Below are 20,124 nucleotides of genomic sequence, written 5' to 3' on the forward strand. Positions count from 1 at the left end.
GCCAAAAAAATGTTAAATTATCTTTCACCAAATAACTTTTATTCACCAAATGAGGGAGTGCCACAAGTATGATTTTGAAACTAAGAAATGCATCTAAAATAGAGCAAAGAATGTAGATTTTAACAGATATTAAGAGAGACTCCGAGTTTACACTATTAAGAAGGTTGTGGAATTGGCATAAGAATGTTTAAATAAACCAATGGAACAAATTGAGGAGCTCTGAACTAGAACCATGGAAATATAAAATCGTGATATGATATTGGTGGCGTCATAAATCAATGAGGAAAACATGAACTATTTGGTAGAAGGGAACAGTCTCCTCTGGAAAATAAAAAAGTTAAATCCTGACCCTACACCATATATAAGGTTTAAATCTAGCTGGATAAAATATTTGCATAAAAAGGCAACTATAATTTTATATGATATATACTTATATAAATTATAATGCTAGAACAATTCTCACCACAAGACCATAATGTGGATCCTTTATAAATACTTGCCCCATTTTCTTCCCATCTCATATAAAAATAACAATAATAATTAATGTTTATTTAGTATTTACTATTTATTGCTACTATTACTACTACTGCTGTTGCTACTGCTGCTACTAATGTTAATAATAATAATCGATGTTATTTGACACTATTTAGCTAGCCTTTGCTAAATTCATTACAATAAACAGTGCAGTAGATACTATGAAAACTGGGTTTTGAGATATCCAATAACCTGTTAAGGGATACAAGACTAATAAATGTTAAACGTTGGGTTTAACTTTGAAAACTCGAAACTAATATATTGACTCTGCACTTAATCATTCCACAGTACTCTCTCACATGATTCTCCTATAAGATATGATATAACAGTTCCCTGCTTATTTATCTTTTGGAGAATGTTACAGTAGGGTGAAACACATGTTCCTCACTGGCTTGTTTCCTCTTAAAACTCATTCCAAAGAGGAGGTGCTTAGTTGAATCAAATGTATTGGCTCAATGAGGATATCTTGTCTCGTTTTGAGAGACACATGTTTCTTACTTAACCAACACTCTAAATCAATTATTCTTAACATCAAACTTACCGGCTAGTCAAATTTGGTAATTCACTCAAAAATATACATCAAATATTCAAAGTCATATGTATTCAGAATTTGTTTTATCCTTCATTTCTAAGGCATATATATCATACATATATAATCCAGCATTAGTGTAGTCTGTAGAAGATAGGACTGTTTATTTTTAGTAGAGGCTCAAACAAGTATATGATGCCCCCAAATTTACAAATAACGGAAAATGGCAATCCATCCCAGCAAATCACTATTCATACTTTAAAAAATATTTTCTCCCTGCTATCTTTTCTGTGATTTTCTAAGGATGTGCATCTGCATTTAATATTCTACATGCCATCCTAGTGTTCTGGGACCTTGAGTCAGAGTACGAGGTATAACTGGGTGCCACTCACTCTTTCTCAAAACATATTGTAGAGGAAGAAATCATATTTGCCGAAGGAGCAGAATGCTGAAGCGACATGTAAAATTTTAATTAATGTCCTGATTCACTCTGTAACTCACACCCAATTACAACCATATTACTTTTTGTTGTGTTTCCTTTGCTTGGCTGTGATGAGATGCAAAGAGCAAGATCTACCAGTCACCTGCACTGGCGTATATGTGTCATATTCGCTTGATCCTAATTATATTTTTAGTTACTATTATATGTAGACATTTAATTATTAAAACATTTTTTGTATTTTTTTGTAACTTGCCTCAACTTCATTGTGTAAAAGGCAAAGCTGTAAATAGATTCATCCAAAGACTGGCATTTATCTTGTCATTATCTGTCACTCGGTTTTGCCTGTTAACCTATTTTACCAGCAGACTTTTAATAATTTTAATGATACAATTTAATGTCTCAAGCATTTAGTATTAAATCAATGTAGCAGTGTCTGAAACACAGAGGAAAAATGTTTCTAGGGTGGTGGAGACATGTTAAGGGGAGGTTCAGTAGCTTTTTCAGTAACAAATGAAACTCAAGGCTCCAAAAATTTTATTAGGTTCTTTGATATAGTACTGTTGAAATCTTCACTAGCTTATTTATAAATTTCCTACCTATTGTGACCTCAAATAGACTTTCATTTCTGGTTCTGAACTTCTTTCAAGAGGATAGAATTTAATCCAGTAGAGAGATTATCATGTGCCATGTACCAGATGACACAAAGACCTTCTCCAAATGGTTCTAAGTTGGAATCAAGAATGTGAGAAGAGATCTCACCCTATCACCACTCATGTCTTTAACTATTAGAAACTTTTATAAGGAGCCTCTGATGAGCCATCTACTCGGACATTCAAGCACCATATTTTCCACCATCAATCACTTTTATTGGTATGTATTTGACCAAGGTCATCAGCTCTGATATTGAGGTTATCCTCAGACTGAAAATAGGTCTAAAATTTTGCTGAATGATTTGATGGTTTACTTCCTGCTAGAAGCAACTCTGGAATTGATTCTTACTCGTGATCCTAAGTGTTCATTGCTGACAACGGATACTGTGCTACATTTAGGTGTGCTCCCAGATGTCAGGTTGAGCATAACCGTAACACACTTACAGAATATTTTCCCCTTTTTTGCAGTTGCTCAAAAATTTTGTACATGGCGTAAGATTTTTTTTTCTTAGTAGTTTTACCTGATTTTATTTTCTCATACCAGCCTAAGAGTCTTACTTGTCTATAAAATATAAGTAATAATCAATATTTCCCCAATCCCAAATATTTAACTCATGGAGACAGATTATTATTTCAAAATGTAATTACTATATTGGGACAAATATATCAAAATTGTTGGACTAATACAGAATTTCATGACATGATACATATCTCTTAAAACTGTGCCTAGTGCAAAGGGTTCAATAATAAATAGCTATGATGATGAAGAGGAGGATTATTATTATTATTACATTGACCCTTACTTAGTTTGTATTGACATGTAATTATGATTCCCAAGTTGTCGAGTTTATTCTGCATTTTTTTCTTTTTTTTAAAGCTTTTTCTTGTAATTTACTATTACCTGAAATTTGATGAGTAATACTGATAGACTTAATTGCAAGTTAGGAAAAACAATAGGCGCAATGAGGCCTAAATATGTGTACTTTTAGAAGACACAAGTCTGTATACTTTCTCAGGTTACCATTGAAGCACTGAGAGCCTCTCTGACGTGTCTACCACCTGATATATTCAAAACAACGTTGGACGATACTAAAGCTTTAGTGAAATCGGATGGATTTGTGCATACTATGTTGGGGTAGAAATAGACACTAATATAGCTAGTTCAGACATTAAAATTTAGACATAAACATTTAGGTAATTGGTTTTATTAAACAAATAAACATTTTGACAGTTTATCCATTAAAATAGCTTGCTCAGTTATTTCACATTTGGGGTAAGGAAACTGAGACTTAGATAGTTTAATTTGTCCAAGTTCACATAAGTTATGAGAGACAAAGTCAGGTCTCCAATCAGGAAATTTTCAAGCTAAATTCAGTCTTCTTTCTGCAACAAATTTCTTCCTCATTGTGTTTATTATTTTCCTCTGTGGGGCTGTGTGTGTGTGTGTGTGTGTGTGTGTGTGTGTGTGCGTGCGCATGGTAATGGTGGTAGTGAGTAATGCATATTACATAGTTTTTTTTTTAAAAAAACTGTTGTACCTAACACAAATCTTTAAGTTAGACACAGAGTCAAACTCTTTGCTAAGGTTTTTTTTTTTTAATGTATTTTGACCTCTTTCCCAAATGCTCAAAAGCCCTATCTACCAACTTCCACTACCTTCAAATATCAGACAAATTTCTCATTGCTTTATTATGAAAAACACATTCTTATAAGGTCTTATGATTCCTGGTTTCAGTCTACAAAGCTCTTTTGGATTGTTTGCAAGAAATATTATCAGTGGAATTTTAGAAGCTGCAAGCTGACATTAATTCTATGTAAGTATAGGCAGTAATCATGGTTAAGACAATACTAGAAAGGCAGTGTAAAAAGTTCAAAAAAGGAATCTGTTTTTTTTTAGTTTCATGACTATAATTTATTTCAAATGAGGATGTCAGGAAAGTTTATTTTCCATAAACTTCTCTCAGATGTCTGTGCCTGAGAACTTTGATTATAAGAACTTGACAATGTAGATATGTATCCTCTGAGTCCTTGCATGAGACACAACTACAGTAAAAGATCAAATATCCCCCAACAGAAGTGAGTCTCAATTTCACACAATATGCAATTTCAAATTAGTTAACTTGTAATACTGTTTTCTTTTTCATTTCTACCAAGAAGCTGAGAAGCTGCTTTGGAATTCATTTACATTCAGTAAACAAAATGAAATCTGTCACTGCTCCCATCCTCAAAGACTAGAAGAATGTGGCGGAGATTAATGGTCATGATTAACTGCCTGCAGGTTGTAGTTTCATGCCCCAGTGATTATTCTGTCATTATTCTGCATGAGATGCTACTAGAGCCATATATGCTTTCAGCCACAAAGCCAGACGAGACCAAAAGGTCAAGCTACTTAGTCGCTTGATATTCCCTCATTCTAGAATGTGTACTCCCAGCAAAAACCATTGAAATCATATAATTAAAGTATTAACATGGATATATTAGGTTATACAGTAGAGTCTATCGTGAAGGATAATAGATTAAAATCAAGAGATGAAGGAACCATTTCCTTTATAGCATCCAGCTTATCCACATGATGAATACACTGGACAACTGGCTTTGATCAGTTTAATTAGGAGTAGTTTTGAAACCAGCTTTCACCCCTACACCTCCTCCCATTCTCTTTCCATCATTCTGCTTTGTGAATTGCAGATTTTGAATTTCTGCCCATTTCTTACGTTTCCACTTATTCTATATTTTAGGAAAATGGGGCATTTAGTCCTCAGTGTCTCTGTACTTTTCTCTTTCCGTTGGCAAGTCATCGTAATTCTGAGTTTATCATTCAAAAGAGAAGCTGTATTTTCTGTTACAAAATAAAATGGTCCTCAAATTAAATTCTCTAAAACACAAAGAGAAGATTAATTTCTATGCTCTATTTGGACATACAAATTTTAAAAAGCCTGCTCTTAAACTTTTCCAAATTCCCCAAACGGATTTTCACTAAATATTACTTCATATTTCTCAGATGTATAGGGTATAGGGGCTAGGATAGCACAACTTTAAGTTGCTGTAGCGCAATGTAGCCAGATTCTGATGCCACAGAAGAATAAATAATATTTCACAAAACTAGAAACTTTGAACAGATTTTCTCATATGCTTTCATTCTTCAAAAAATTATTTTTTCTCTAAAGTTTTTTCCATACACTTAAAAGAGTATATGGCATTGGTTTCATTTTGCCTGTTGGCTCTGGTGCTAGTTTAATTCTAGATGCTCAACATTTGAATTATAAGGCCTTTGATTCTTCATGAATTACAGCTCTAATATCTTTTACACCTTAAGATCTTAACTCTCCATGTTGCATCAGTAAGTTTTCTATTTCTTTTAGTTCCGGTTTAGTGTGTTTTTATAAAATCATAATTTATAGGAATACATATTTTATCAAATATTTTAAAATATGTCAAAGTACTGCTAATTCTTATAGAACAATATAGTTTCATTACATGTAAAATTAGTAACTTAAAAGTTAATAGATTTCAGTGCTTTCCACCATTTTAAGAAATCAGTTCTTGAAGGGATGTTAACATTGTTATAAGAATTAATAATATACTTGTGAATATATTAATACCTCTGTTCCATAACCATTATTATGTTGTAATCATACATATTCTGTTGCAATTTAATATAAATGCATACATTTTTGGAAACAAATAATGTATTATTTAACTCCCTATTACTTTATTCCCAAATTTTCTAGTAATGAGAAACAAACTGAGAACTAGGATAATTGAATGACGCATGGGAAACATTACTACTTATCCTAAGGGAGAAGTAATGCTCATAACTTAAGTGAAAATTCAAACTGAGAAGTTTCAGAGTCTGAATACTTGGAGTTGACTTCATGATATAATTTCTAATGTATTCAAAATATTTGTAAATATAATGGTCTTTTGTAAATATAATCCAAAGGATCATTCCATAGGGCTTTGCAATTCAAACTAGGCTAAGGTAAATGGTGGGAAAGACCTTTGCGTACTACTACGTGATCTCAGAAATGGAGCTACTATGTGCTGATTAAAAAAATAGAAAGCGGGCTTCCCTGGTGGCGCAGTGGTTGAGAATCTGCCTGTTAATGCAGGGGACACGGGTTCGAGCCCTGGTCTGGGAAGATCCCACATGTCACGGAGCAGCTGGGCCCGTGAGCCACAACTACTGAGCCTGTGCGTCTGGAGCCTGTGCCCCGCAACGGCAACGGGAGGGGCCGCGATAGTGAAAGGCCCGCGCACCGCGATGAAGAGTGGCCCCCGCTTGCCGCAACTAGAGAAAGCCCTCGCACGAACCGAAGACCCAACACAGCCAAAAATAAATAATAAATAAAGTAGCTATAAAATTAAAAAAAAAAAAATAGAAAGCAAACATTGACTGTAGAATGGAACATTTTTCAGTGTTCATATTTGCTGTAAGGGCTTGATTTCATATTTGTCGAGGAATATTATTATAATTTTAGTTAAATATTTACCAGTAGCTTCCCAGTAGAATTATATTTGTATATGAACACCTACACACATGTAAATACTTACACACACATGCCCATAAATGCACTCCAAAACAAATCAGAAAAATACAGATAAAAAAGGCATTCAAAAAGTTAAGTATGTTGAAGAAAACATTATTATCTGATAACTAATTGGGCTAGTTACTAGACAATTACTAGCCTCTTGTGAAATTCTTGAGTGATTAAATGAGGTATGGAGTATTCTTTCAATTCTATTTTAAACCTCTGTTAGAGAGAAATATAATTGTGATTGGAGTGGGCACACTTTAATTTTATTCTGTGTGTAATTTCCCTCCCTTCTCTGACCAAAAATCAGGGTATGGGTAAATCTCATGCAACTTCTTCCTTTTTCTCCACCATTCATTCATTCCCAACACAAATTTTAATTTATTAGAAATTCAGTAGTTGGTCATACCTGTAGTGTTCACATCCCATGAGTGAGACAGTGCATGGCTGGATCCCTGGGGGAAGATGGAGTATGAAGGCTCTAGGGGTGGTAGCATGCAAAGGCTGAGGGTGCAGTACAGGTAGGTGAGTGGGTGAGTCATTAGCTAACTGATCCGCAAGAAACAAACTAGGTGTTCCAATGCAGTGAGTTAGGTGGTGAGATGGAAAAGGAAACATCACATCATCTTGTTCTCTTCTGAGAATTTGCAGCTATAACATAAAATACGTGTATGAAGAAATTAGGCACTTTTGAGCAAAATTATACATATAAATTTTCAACACTGTATCGTGTACTATAAGATTGTGACAGAAAGAGAAATCCGTGAGATGGGCTAAAGCCTGGTGTACAGCAGGTTCTGAGAGAGACCTGTGGCAAAGGAAAAGAGGGGGTTAGCAAGCCCACCCTCCCACATAGAGTGTCACTGTTGAGAATGGAGAGGTAAGCAGCTCTCCTCGATTCAGAGACTGTTACTTGCAGATTTACACCCATTTAGACCACCCAAGGCTCCAACTGGCTGTTTTTATGCAGAACAAAGCTTTTCCATCATCATGCTCCCCCTTCCCAATATCTTCCATAACCCTAACGATCAAAAGTACTGTATTCATTTAAAGCTAAATGAAGGCAGAACCACTAGAGTTTCCTGAAGAGTTAAATTATAACAATCCAAGAGACTCTCTTACCACTTTGAGTGTCCTGCCCTGTCAACTTCCTCTAAGTAGAAAGTCTTCTCTGAAACATGTTTACATACAGTAATAACTTGTAGTGTCCTAGACTAACTCATTTTTATCAAGCTCCTCCTGGAACTCCCATTTATAACCATTTCTTGCCTGCTGATAAGAAGCACTTTGAAGCACCAGTTCTAATTCCCAGGGGCCAGTCACGCCTACATACTCAGAAATATTAGGAAGGTTTAGTCTTGCCAAAACACTTTTCTTGCTGTTTTCTTTTAGCTGTTTCCTCATTGTTATTCACTGAATTCCAAACTCTTTGGGGGAACAATGAATATGTTCATTAAATATTGAATAAGTGGATAGAAGGACTTTGCTGGCAGTGGTGAAATATAAGGGAAAGCAGAGAACTGGTGGCACGGAGTTCTTTCTGAGGGTGATTTGACTACCAACAGTTTTAGCTATTTTTAGTGGCGGAAGAGTAGATTAGGAATTTGCCAAATATTTTGCAGTTAAAAATATAATTTAACCTCTATTGATTTTTTTTTGGTTATTAGATTTATGTTTTCCTTTTTCCTCATTGAAATTAATACTTAAGAGAAGTTGGTAATGTTATATCCAGGAATAGTGTAACATTCTAAAAACTGTTTAAAATTTATTGTGTCTTTTAATGAAAAGGAAGTCATGTATATTATAATAAGCAGATGCCCATTTAAAGGAAGTTAGATTTATATTATCGTATTGAAGAATAAAATCATAGGAGAAAATAAGCTCAGATAGTGTTCATGGTCTCTGCAAAAAAAAAAAAAAAAATCAATTGATTCTTTAAACAAAGCAACAGGATTTGTGAAGGGGCCTCAGCTACATGTGGATAAATAAAACTTATATAGATATTTAGGATTTTTGATACTAATTTCCTATTTCCTTGCCTATTTGCTTAACTAATTCCTTCCACGCAAGAAGTGGTTTATAACACTAGGCATGTATTAGCATCATGCAGAAAGTTTTTATTTGTCTATTCACATTGTTTATTCTGATTAGATTAGATATCAGTATTTCTTTAAGATTTGCAAGTGGTTCTAAAATACAAGCAGGGTTGAAAAACATTGTGTTATGAGTAAGAAAGTCTCTCTTTGTGAATGATACAGACAAAATCACCTCTCTACAATAAATTGGTGGTTAGCTTTATTCCTCCAATAATGAATAATATCTGTGACGATCCCTCCATGTTTCAGTGTTTGGAAAAATATGCAAATTCATGCTGAATTATATCCTCCATCAAGATTATTGATATCTGTCAATCCAGAATCCATGTAAAAAATGAGCTGTGCCCATTTTAGTATAGGACAGGTCTGTCTTCTTTGAAATACACCCTTTTAACTTATTTTCGAAAGGATAAGTGGGTCTCCTGAAATAGCATGCTTCACTACAAGAGAAAAGGAATTAGGTACTCGGTAACATCAAATTCACAATGTATATTTTCCTAAAAGGGTTTCAATTACAAAGGATTTTCCAAACTGCAAATACATAGTTTAAAGCCTAAACATCATTGTGCAAAGCCAATTTTTGAGCAAATATTTCCTTATTAAAAACTAGGAGGGTTTTTAAATTTTTTTCTCACTAGTATTACAGGTCTTTGACATACTCAGTATTGAGATCCTCACCACCTATTTTTTATGAAAACAGAAGAATGCCATTCAAACTGGGAGCTATTTTTTGCCTAAGCATTTTTTTTCACTCTAAACCCAAACTGGTCCACAATTCTTTAGATTTTATAATCAGTTAAAAAATTCAGACTAATATAAATTACATTCGCCAACTAATACACTGGTTTTTACATTATTAAAAAATGTAGTATAAAAATTGCTGTAGGAAAAATTTCTTTAATCAGCATATATTGAAGGACATCCGTTTCTGCTCATAAATATTAACTGCTACAAAAATTATCCTCGAGGTAAAAAATTAAAACTAGAAGACTAGACTAGTTTTCATATAAAAGACTATAGGAAACAATGATTTTAGACTTTGCACAATAAGCACCACAGAACTGTGGTCCCTGAGAAAAAGGAAATAAATGAGGTGAGGTATTTTCCAGGACACAGCGTAGGAAGTTGAAAGCAAAGTACACCCCAATCATCTGACTGAGCTAAAGAGCTAGAGGCTAGAATTTGGTGAGGTAAAGATGGCTAGAAATTATGGCTCAGCCCTCCAGAGGGAGACACTGCACGGAGACCTCCAAAAATATGCACTTCGGCCTGAGAGGAAATGAAAGAAGGGTAAGGAAAGAATCATTAATACTCAGTAGGCAAAACATTCCCCGGAGCTGGGAATAGTTTATAATCCCAGTAGTCAGAAGAGAGAGACCTCAGTTACATGGGGCATTGGCGAGACTCCTCAGAAGGGCTTTATGTGGTAGGCAGACTAATACTGTCTGTCCCCCTCAAGGAATGTAATCTTCACACCCTGATCCTTGGTGTTGATAGTGTTACATGGCAAAAGGGACGTTACAGGTGGAATCTAGATTATAGAGTTTAAAATAGAGAGATTATCCTGGATTATCCAGTTGGGCCAGATGTAATCTCTTGGTTCCTTAAAAGTGGAAGAGGAAGGCAGAACCATCAGTCAGAGAAATGTGGCAGCAGAGGGGAAAAGCCAGAGAGATGTGAAGCATGTGTGGCTTTGACCTGCCCTTGTTGGCTTTGAAGATGAAGCAAGGGGTCCATGTGTGAGTCAAGGAATGAAAATGGCTTCTAAAAGCTAAAAGCAATCCTCGACTGGCAGGTACAAAGAGTATCATATTAAATTAAAGGCAGATCTGTTCAGATCAAAGTCACCATGAGTGACCAAAAAGTTTAGTTTTCAGTCATGAGGAAAACTTTGGATTTTTTAAAGAGACAGACAAGGAAAAAAAATCACCTTTCTGTACTCACAAATGGTTTAACTACTGCCCCCATGAAAACTGACAAATAAAATTGTATGCTGTCTGTGTGTTTTGCACCATATCTATGTAGAGATCAACATACTCATTTCATTTTAAAAATATGTATTACTTGATTGTTTCTCTTTATGTAATATCAAAGCATTAAATTAGTATCTTTGACTATCAAGTCATATTTCATCAGACAATTTTTTAACTAGAGAAGTATCTACTTACATTGCAATTTGCTACATACACTAAAAGATTGTCATAGCTTCCAAAAGCTAGTATTAACTCATAAAATTTATTCAATGTCAAAGTTTTTTCAATTATTATTTATATTTGTAATTACTATTTACAAAGTGAGTGCTGTAATTTTTACAACCCAATGGAGAATAAATCATTTCATACAATGTCTTAACCTCTAATGTACTTCACATATTCAAGATGTTTTTCTTATGAAAATGTTGAAACATCAAAAAGGAATTAAGATTGTGTGTATGTTTGCATGTGTGTGTGTGACAGGGAGAGACATGGATAATACCATTTAAACATTTTAAACTTTATTTAGACCCTCAAAAAACATTTTTTTATGTGAAAATCTGTGCCATTTTAAGGCAAAATATGGGTACTGTAAGTCTTTCTATGGAGATTGCTAACATCAGCAATTTAAATTTTTGATTAATATGAAGTTCTGATTAAACACTTTTTATTGTATCAACTCTTACAACAATAGTGAAGTGAAAAAAATTCAAAGAATAAAGAAACAAAAATCAGAGGAGCTCATACAAAAGAAAATGGCATGCCTATTTACATGAAGGACATAAGATATTTGTATCTTCTTTTGCAAAGTTAAAAGGATAATAAATTAAATATCTCAGTAAAGAGATCTACTTAACTTAATGAATGCCATGAAAATGCTGATAATGTTGATGATTTGTTTATAGCCAGAAAGAGAAGACTATACATCTATTTAGACTTTGTTTCAATGTAGCACATTTAAAATATTTTTCTACTCACTTGATTTACAAATCTAAAATCAGGAAATTTTATGCTATGTATTTACTCAAATAAAATTAAGGCTCAGCATATTTAAATACTTAAATAGGTCAAAACCCCTCATTTTTTTGCATGCCTACTGCTTGCCTTGTACAAGCAGCCTGATTTTCAGATGTAGTGAGATGTTTTTTCCTCCTTTGAGGAGTATATTAACTTGCTAGAGCTACCATAATCCACAAACTGGGGTGCTGAAACAGTAGAAATGTGTTGTCTCACAGTTCTGGAGGATAGAAGTTCAAGATTAATCTGTTGGCAGAGTTGGTTCCTTCTGAGGACTGTGAGGGAATCTGCTCCATGCTTCTCACATAGCTTTTAGTGGTTTGCTGGCAATGTTAGGAGTTCCTGGCTGGTAGAAACATCGTGCCGATCTTTGCCTTCTTCTTCACATGGATTTCCCCATGTGTGCATGTCTACTTCCAAATTTTCCCTTTTTTTGAAGAACACTAGTCATATTGGATCAGGGCCGGATCTAATGACCTCATTTTAACTTGATTACCTCTGTGAATATCCCTGTGAATATCCTATCTCCGAATAAGATTATGGTCTGAGATACTGGGGTTAGCACTTCAACATGTGAACTTGGGGGTGGGCGGTGGGCGGCAATTTAACCCTTAAGAGAGAGTTTCAAGTCTCTGATGGAAAAGATTGTTTATGAAATAATATTAAAATATTGCAAAGCTGTACAAGAATCTACACAATAATACAGAGCAAATTGAAGATTGAGTAAGATGATTGAATTGTAAACTAAACGGAAATACTGCAAAAGACTATTAGACTCCCTAGAAAGCTTGAGATTTTTAGTTAATTTGTTGAAAGAGTTCCTGGTAATGAACTGTCAAAAAATGTATTGGCAGAAAAAAGACTTAGGAAGAAATATCATGGACATACTGAAGCATTCTTAGGTAAGAAACAACAAGAAGTGGGATAAAAAACATGCAGATCATCTTAGATCTCAGACTGTACTTGGCTTCAGAAATAATGTTGCAGGTCATAGAACTATGGAGAGATCAGTTGGGGAGGTCATGTGAGCTTGGGAGTTATGAGTGAAATACTGTAGTATAAGAAGTCACCTGAGTTGAAGAGCAATATAATAAAAATGTTTGTGGGAAGTTATAACATTATGTACAAGAAAAAAAAGAGAAACTGAGAGAACTTAAGCAATGATAGATAGCAAACACTTGTTGGTTACAGTTTAGTAAGTATAAGAAAGTAAAAAGTGGCTATAGATAGATTGACAATAGTTTACAATCAGCAGGACTTAAAATCTGAAACCTGAAATGGGTTGGAGGCAGGGTGGGTATTTGTATGTGTAGGTAAATACACATACACACACGAAAACACACATGCATCGGATACTCTAGAGAAATCACACTATTTTATGGAGAACCTTTACTCAACTTTTAGTTTCCTTCTCTACGTTGATTATCAGTGAGAGAGTAAGAAGTAGTACCCATTTTTATGTCCTTTTTTTCCTATTAAATTTCCAGTGTAAAATTTTAAGTTTATTTATTAAATGCCTTAATAAAAATATTTAACATATAGTATGTGTGTATACACACACAGAGATACACATATACCAGTATATACATATATTTAGGCAGTACATTTAGGACCATTCTATAATTTGGACCTAGAAGAAATTGAATGAATTATAACATTCTTAACTGACAAATATTGCCTCTTGCCATTCTCACTGTCACACAAGAGACTCCCTTCTTTAAATTCAGAGAAAGATAAATTCTGAGTTTGAAAAGCTCTGAGTCATAAAATAACCTAAATATGAGTGGATGGATGAACCACTTAAGATCTTATCTCAGTATATATTTGTATGTGAGTGTGTGAGTGTGTGTGTAGTGTGGATATGCATAACAATTGGGGTGTAGACCTACACCTTATCTTAGATGAGCAGTTATAATACAATTATTTTACCTTTTGCTGATTTGATTTTCTTTCCAAAACCCACATGTTGATTAATTGGAGAAATAATTTTGTCAACTCAATTTAAGTTTAGTAAGATAAACTAATTTAAATAGTCATCTTTGGTGCTAATATGAATAAGAAACTCCATCTCCCAGGTGATGGGCTAGCTAGCTAGCTCCTTGCTTCTTTCCGTTGTTCTTGCCATGAGTAGGAGAAGGATGGAGAGAGAAGCATGTTTATGGGTGGTACCTAGAGGAGTGGGGCTGCCGGGCCATGAGGTCATCGGCCCTCTCTAGTCCCCAGGATACTTCTCTCTGCCTACAGGTATTGTGGCTAAATTCTGTGGCTAGTGTCCGTCCTGTGTGGAAAGATTCATGGGGTTCTGCCTTGAATTGGATTCCTCTCAGCACTGCTGACATTGTAGGCCCCTAGAGGTCTGGCTCTGATGACCATTGGGCCCGCCATGTTCTGGTTCATTTAGCAGCATTTCCTAAAAAGACGTGTCACTCTTTCTCTGATGAACCTGTCTGGCAAGTTTCCCAGACATTGTCTCAGGTACCTGGGATTCCTCCAAGAATATGAGTATGTATATAAAGTTAAAGAGCTAAAACCACAGAGTCTTGGTGTGATTATACAGCATTATTAGTTTTGTGACTCCTCACATTGTTGCTTTCAAATTCCCAACAGGAAATAGGTTCCTTAACCACAGCAACACTCAGGGCACCTTCCGTCATCTTAGGAACATGGCCACCTTCTCCCCAGGCAAGGGCCTAGAGGAGGATCCACCTAGCTCTGAAAACTTTGCTGTCTTCTCTTCCTCTTTGCGTCTCCTTCCCATCACTTCCAGGACTTCTTTCTTGCTTGGAACTTCAGGCCATTGCTGATTAACAAGGAGCTCTATGTTTCTCACGCATAAACATGCAGACTTGAGACCTCCAGGCTTGGTTGTTGATAGCCCAAAGAGTCACAAAGGAACCTGGAAAATCCTTTCTCTCTCAACAGCACTTGTTTCTCACACCTGGTATCTTGCTGTCAAATCCTAGTTTTCATGTCAAAGCTGAACTTTACCAGCTTTTAAAATTTTCCTTTTTTTTAAACAATATAATTTTTTATTTTTATTTTTATTTATTTATTTATTTTTGGCTGTGTTGGGTCTTCGTTTCTGTGCGAGGGCTTTCTCTAGTTGCGGCAAGCGGGGCTACTCTTCATCGCGGTGCGCGGGCCTTTCACCATCGCGGCCTCTCTTGTTGCGGGGCACAGGCTCCAGACGCGCAGGCTCAGTAGTTGTGGCTCACAGGCCCAGTTGCTCCGCGGCATATGGGAGCCTCCCAGACCAGGGCGCGAACCCGCGTCCCCTGCATTGGCGCCACCAGGGAAGCCCCAACAATATAGTTTTTTATTGAAGTATAGTTGACGTATAATATTATATGTTACAGGTGTACAATATAATGATTCACAATTTTTAAAAGTTATACTCATTTATAATTAAGTATTGGGTATATTCCTGTGTTGTATAATGTGTCCTTGTAGCTTATTTTACCTAAAAGTTTGCACCTTTTAGTCCCCTACCCCTATATTGCCCCGTCCCCCTTCCCTCTCCCCACTGGCAACCAATAGTTTGTTCTCTACATCTGTGAATCTGCTTCTTTTTTGTTATATTCACTAGTTTGTTGTATTTTTTAGATTCCACATATAAGTGATCTCATACAGTATTTGTCTTTCTCTGTCTGACTTATTTCACTTAGCATAATGCCTTCCAAATCCATCCATATTGCTGCAAATGACAAAATTTCATTATTTTTTATGGCTGAGTAGTATTCCATTGTGTACATATATACCACATCTTTTTTATCCATTCCTCTCTTGATGGACACTTAGATTGCTTCCATATCTTGGCAATTGTAAATAATGCTGCTATGAACATTGGGGTGCATGGTTCTTTTCAAATTAGTATTTTAGGGTTTTTTTTGGATATATACACAGGAGTGGAATTTCTGGGTCAAATTATATGACTAATAAGGGGTTAATATCCAACATATATAAACAGCTCATACAACTCAACATCAAAAAAATAAAACCAAAACATAACTGTTAAAAAATGGGCAGAAGAACTGAATAGACATTTTCCTAAAGAGGAAATGCAGACGGCCAACAGGCACATGAAAAGATGCTCAACATCACTAATCATTAGGGAAATGCAAATCAAAACCACAATGAAGTATCATCTCACACCAGTCAGAATGGCTGTCATCAAAAAGAACACAAATAACAAATGCTGGTGAGGATGTTGTGCACTGTTGGTGGGGATATAAATTGGTGCGGGTACTGTGGAAAACAGTAAGGAGGTTTCTCAAAACACTAAACGTGAATTTTACCAGATTTTTACTCTTGGGAGTTCTCTAAGATGCCAGAGTCACTACTGATCTCTCCAGCCATCTGAAACAAAGAGGGATAGTTCCATGCTGTGGAAGAATAAAAAGAAAGGCAACTTCATTTAAATTTTTCACCCATCTATAGATAATGCTACATATACAAAGTGAAAACTTACCAAATGTGTGGCATCCGAAAATACAATCATCAAATTCTGGATCACTGCAGAGATTAATGAAAGCCATATCTTTAAAGTCAGTCTGATCAGTCACAAAAAACACAAATGTCAAGTCAGAAAATTTATGTTCGTTCAGCTGATCATATGTTGAACCTTGGAAGTCTCAAATAACCACCAGGCGTCACTTCCTCCTTCTCCTACAACAAGAAAATTAGCTCTGGAGCCAGTGTTCTTTTGAGAAATGCAGTTATACAAAGGAAGGAACCAAATGCCAATTCTAGAGTAATCAATCCACACACAAAACAAAACAAAACAAAGCTCACAACACATGTTATATAGACATAGGTTAGGTACAGGTAGGGGGTAATGGATATTTAGTTTTTATTAGAACAATGGTCCTTTCTTTATAAAATCAGTTTGGAGATCTCCAGGCTTACAAATGAAGCTTTCACTCTTCATCTGCAGAAATCAGTGTTGCATGCATTCATTAGTTCCTGTGCTCAATTGCTAGATAACAATTTATTTTTGAAAGGTTTGAAAAATTATATAATCTTCATGTAGTGTGAAATAATGACAATGTAGGGAAACATGATAAAAAGAACAATGACTTAAGATTTAGGCAGTCCAGGGCTTGGTCACTTAACTATCTTTTTGAATGTGATATTTAACTTAGAGTCTTCTGTCCATTTCTTCACCTGTTCAGTGGACATATGTGTATTTACCCTGAGGGACTATGTTAATATTAACTCTATAACATGTAAGATTTCTGGCACACTCTCCTTCAGCATAGGCATTTAACACATGAGAGCACATATTGCTATTAATGAACTCTCTAGCAAACAAACACATAAAAATGATTTGTCAAAGTTTGAAAACATAAGGGCATTCAGATGCCTAGCTATGAAAATTGATAGCCACTCTTAAGTAATTGTAAATGATTATTTCAAGTGTGATTTTTTTAATTCAGGGGAAAATATAATTTGAGAAATGCAACTTAATTTTTTTTAAATATAGAAAAAGGCTTCTTAGTAAAGATAGGACTATTAAGCAACATTTCAAAGTAAAATTTAAACCCGAGGATGCACCCCAAGTTCTCCAAAGCCACCATTCTCCACCTCCCTGTGTTACTCAATCCCCTCTCTTAATCCTCCCAATTTATTAACCACTTTATGGATCAAGCACCCTTTAACTTGCTATTTGTTTTACTTATCCAGCATCCTATTTTGCATTTAATTTAAAAACTAGGTCAGTGAAATGGCTTATTTTGATCTATCTTAAAAGAAAAGAAGAAGAATTTCTCAGGTCATCACTTACCCTAGATAAATAAAAGAAAAAAAGAAGATAATCTTGGATGTTATCTCTAACATTTACATGAACTGAATCTGTGGTGGTGAAGAGAGATATTAGTGCTTCTACTGCTCCTTATTTTTATCTTAAGAACTTGGAGAAATTAGAACTGAATTTGTTGAGATTACCATTGGTGCCCCCCTTGCGCCTGTAGCTCCCGTGGTCACACTTTCTGAACACTACTTCAGGATTCTAGAAAAGGAGGGGGCTCCACCAAGAGTGGTTTGCAGATCCCCCTTCTCGTTCATTTCCCTGCAACATACTGGGTGAAATAAAGCTGTATATTCTATGGTATGTGGATTTATGATGATTTTGTCCAGATTGATTAAGCTAATGTAAATGTTATAAAATTAATAGCAGCTTTAAAGGATTCTTGCAAAGAAACTTTAAAGATATAATAAGGCAAGTAAGAAAAGTAAAAACAGACAACTTTCCTTTTATTACAAGCTTTTAATCAGCTACATTATAATATGTTAAAAAATCTGACAAGGACCAGTCCCATACACACACACACACACACACACACACACATATGTATATTTATGTATATATATATATACACTTCAGTGAAGTTAAATAGGATATTCTGTATGAGCCAGAATAACATTGCTTATGATCAAATTTTCTCAACTTCATTGGACAGATAAGAAAAGCTCATTTCACATAGGTGGAATATAGTAATAATTCATAAAACTTTAATACAAAGAAGATGAATTCCCAAGTAAAACTATATAAATTTACCTCAGCTTAGCCTGTTTGGACAAACAAATGTTACTTTTCTTCATCATTCCCTCCCTCCCTTCCTTCCTCTGTCTCTCTCATGTACATGCAAACACAGCTTTTTTTTAAGTATAGAAATATCCAGTATTTGAATTATGTACCTGTGTATATTTCCATTATAATATTCTGTGATATGAAAAAATATTTTGTACAAATTAATTACCCTGTTTAGTTTACATTTAATAGTAAACTGTGGTTCCATTGATCACTATAATAATTATGATGTAAAGGATCCAAACATGGATTCAGCTAAATTCAGACTTGTAGAGGGTCAGCACGCAGCCTGTTACCAGAAGGAAAGAAGCGCTTGAGAACATGTTTATTTCTCAGCCAGCATTCTTCCCAGATTTACAAACCGATCAAAATGTCAGTTCAGCTGATGGCAAAGAATAAGACATTTGCAAAAGGAATGCATGAGCAAAACTGCTTTCAGCAAAAATTTTTTTGACATTAGTAAAAATTAAAGTTTTTAGCAACATACCACTTGCAAAGTGATTGAAATGAGGTTGCAAAGGCAGTGACTATCTTGCACAAAGAGGCACAGTGTTAAGTAACTGCAGATAAATGAACTTCAGTGTATTAAAATGAAGAATTTTAAGAATGTTCTCAGTTAAGTTCCTGCATCTTGCGGTTCCATGGCTAGCACGGAAATAAGGCAAATTGTCACTTCCAAGAAGGTAAAACTCAAGAACTATGATTCATTGGTTGCATATTAATCACTATTCAGTTAGAAGTCATACTCAACAGAATTACTGATATGGCTCTGAGTGATTTAATTTTTATTCCTCAACATGCTTTGTAGAAGAGTTACAGGTGTGCACACATAAATTAGAAATAAGATTCTTTTAAAACTTGAATCATGTCTGTAATGAAAAACACTTCATGAAAAGTTGTAGACTTATCTGAGAACATCTGTTCAGAGATTTTTTTTTCAGTATAAATTTATTGGTCCTGAAATGTTCTGGAAATAGCAAATAAGGTGCACTCTTGCCTTTAGGGAAGGATATAACATTTCAGATTCACCTTATGCTGCCTCAAATTAATATTATTCGACTTTCAAATGAAAAGAAATTCCATGTGGTTCCCTTTGGATAATCCATGTATTATCCTCACTAACATAAATATGGAAGTGCATTGTTGCTCAAGAAATATATTCAGGAGCAGTGAACTAAAATTAAAGACAATGCACATAAACTGTAGTTTTAACCAGTCATTTTTATCTGTATCACTTAAATCATATCAGCAAATATTTATTGAGTTCCTTTGATAGTAGTTGCTGAGCAAACTGAAAAGGAGCATAACACCTGGTTGTTGAAGTCAAATGGCTTCTATCCTTTACTACTTTGCTAGGGCTGCTATAACAAAACACTGCAGACTGGCTGGCTTACGAAACAGAAATTTATTTTCTCACAGTTCTGGAGGATGGAAGTTTTTTTTTTTAATTAATTAATTTGTTATTTATTTATTTAACATCTTTATTGGAGTATAATTTCTTTACAATGCTGTGTTAGTTTCTGCTTTATAACAAAGTGAATCAGCTATACATATACATATATCCCCATATCTCCTCCCTTTTGCGTCTCCCTCCCACCCTCCCTATCCCACCCCTCTAGGTGGTCACAAAGCACCAAGCTGATCTCCCTGTGCTATGCAGCTGCTTCCCACTAGCTATCTATTTTACAATTGGTAGTATATATAAGTCCATGCCACTCTCTCACTTTGTCCCAGCTTACCCTTCCACCTCCCTGTGTCC

Source organism: Balaenoptera borealis (assembly GCF_965194805.1).
Source record: "Balaenoptera borealis genome assembly, chromosome: 2".
Taxonomy (NCBI): Eukaryota; Metazoa; Chordata; class Mammalia; order Artiodactyla; family Balaenopteridae; genus Balaenoptera; species Balaenoptera borealis.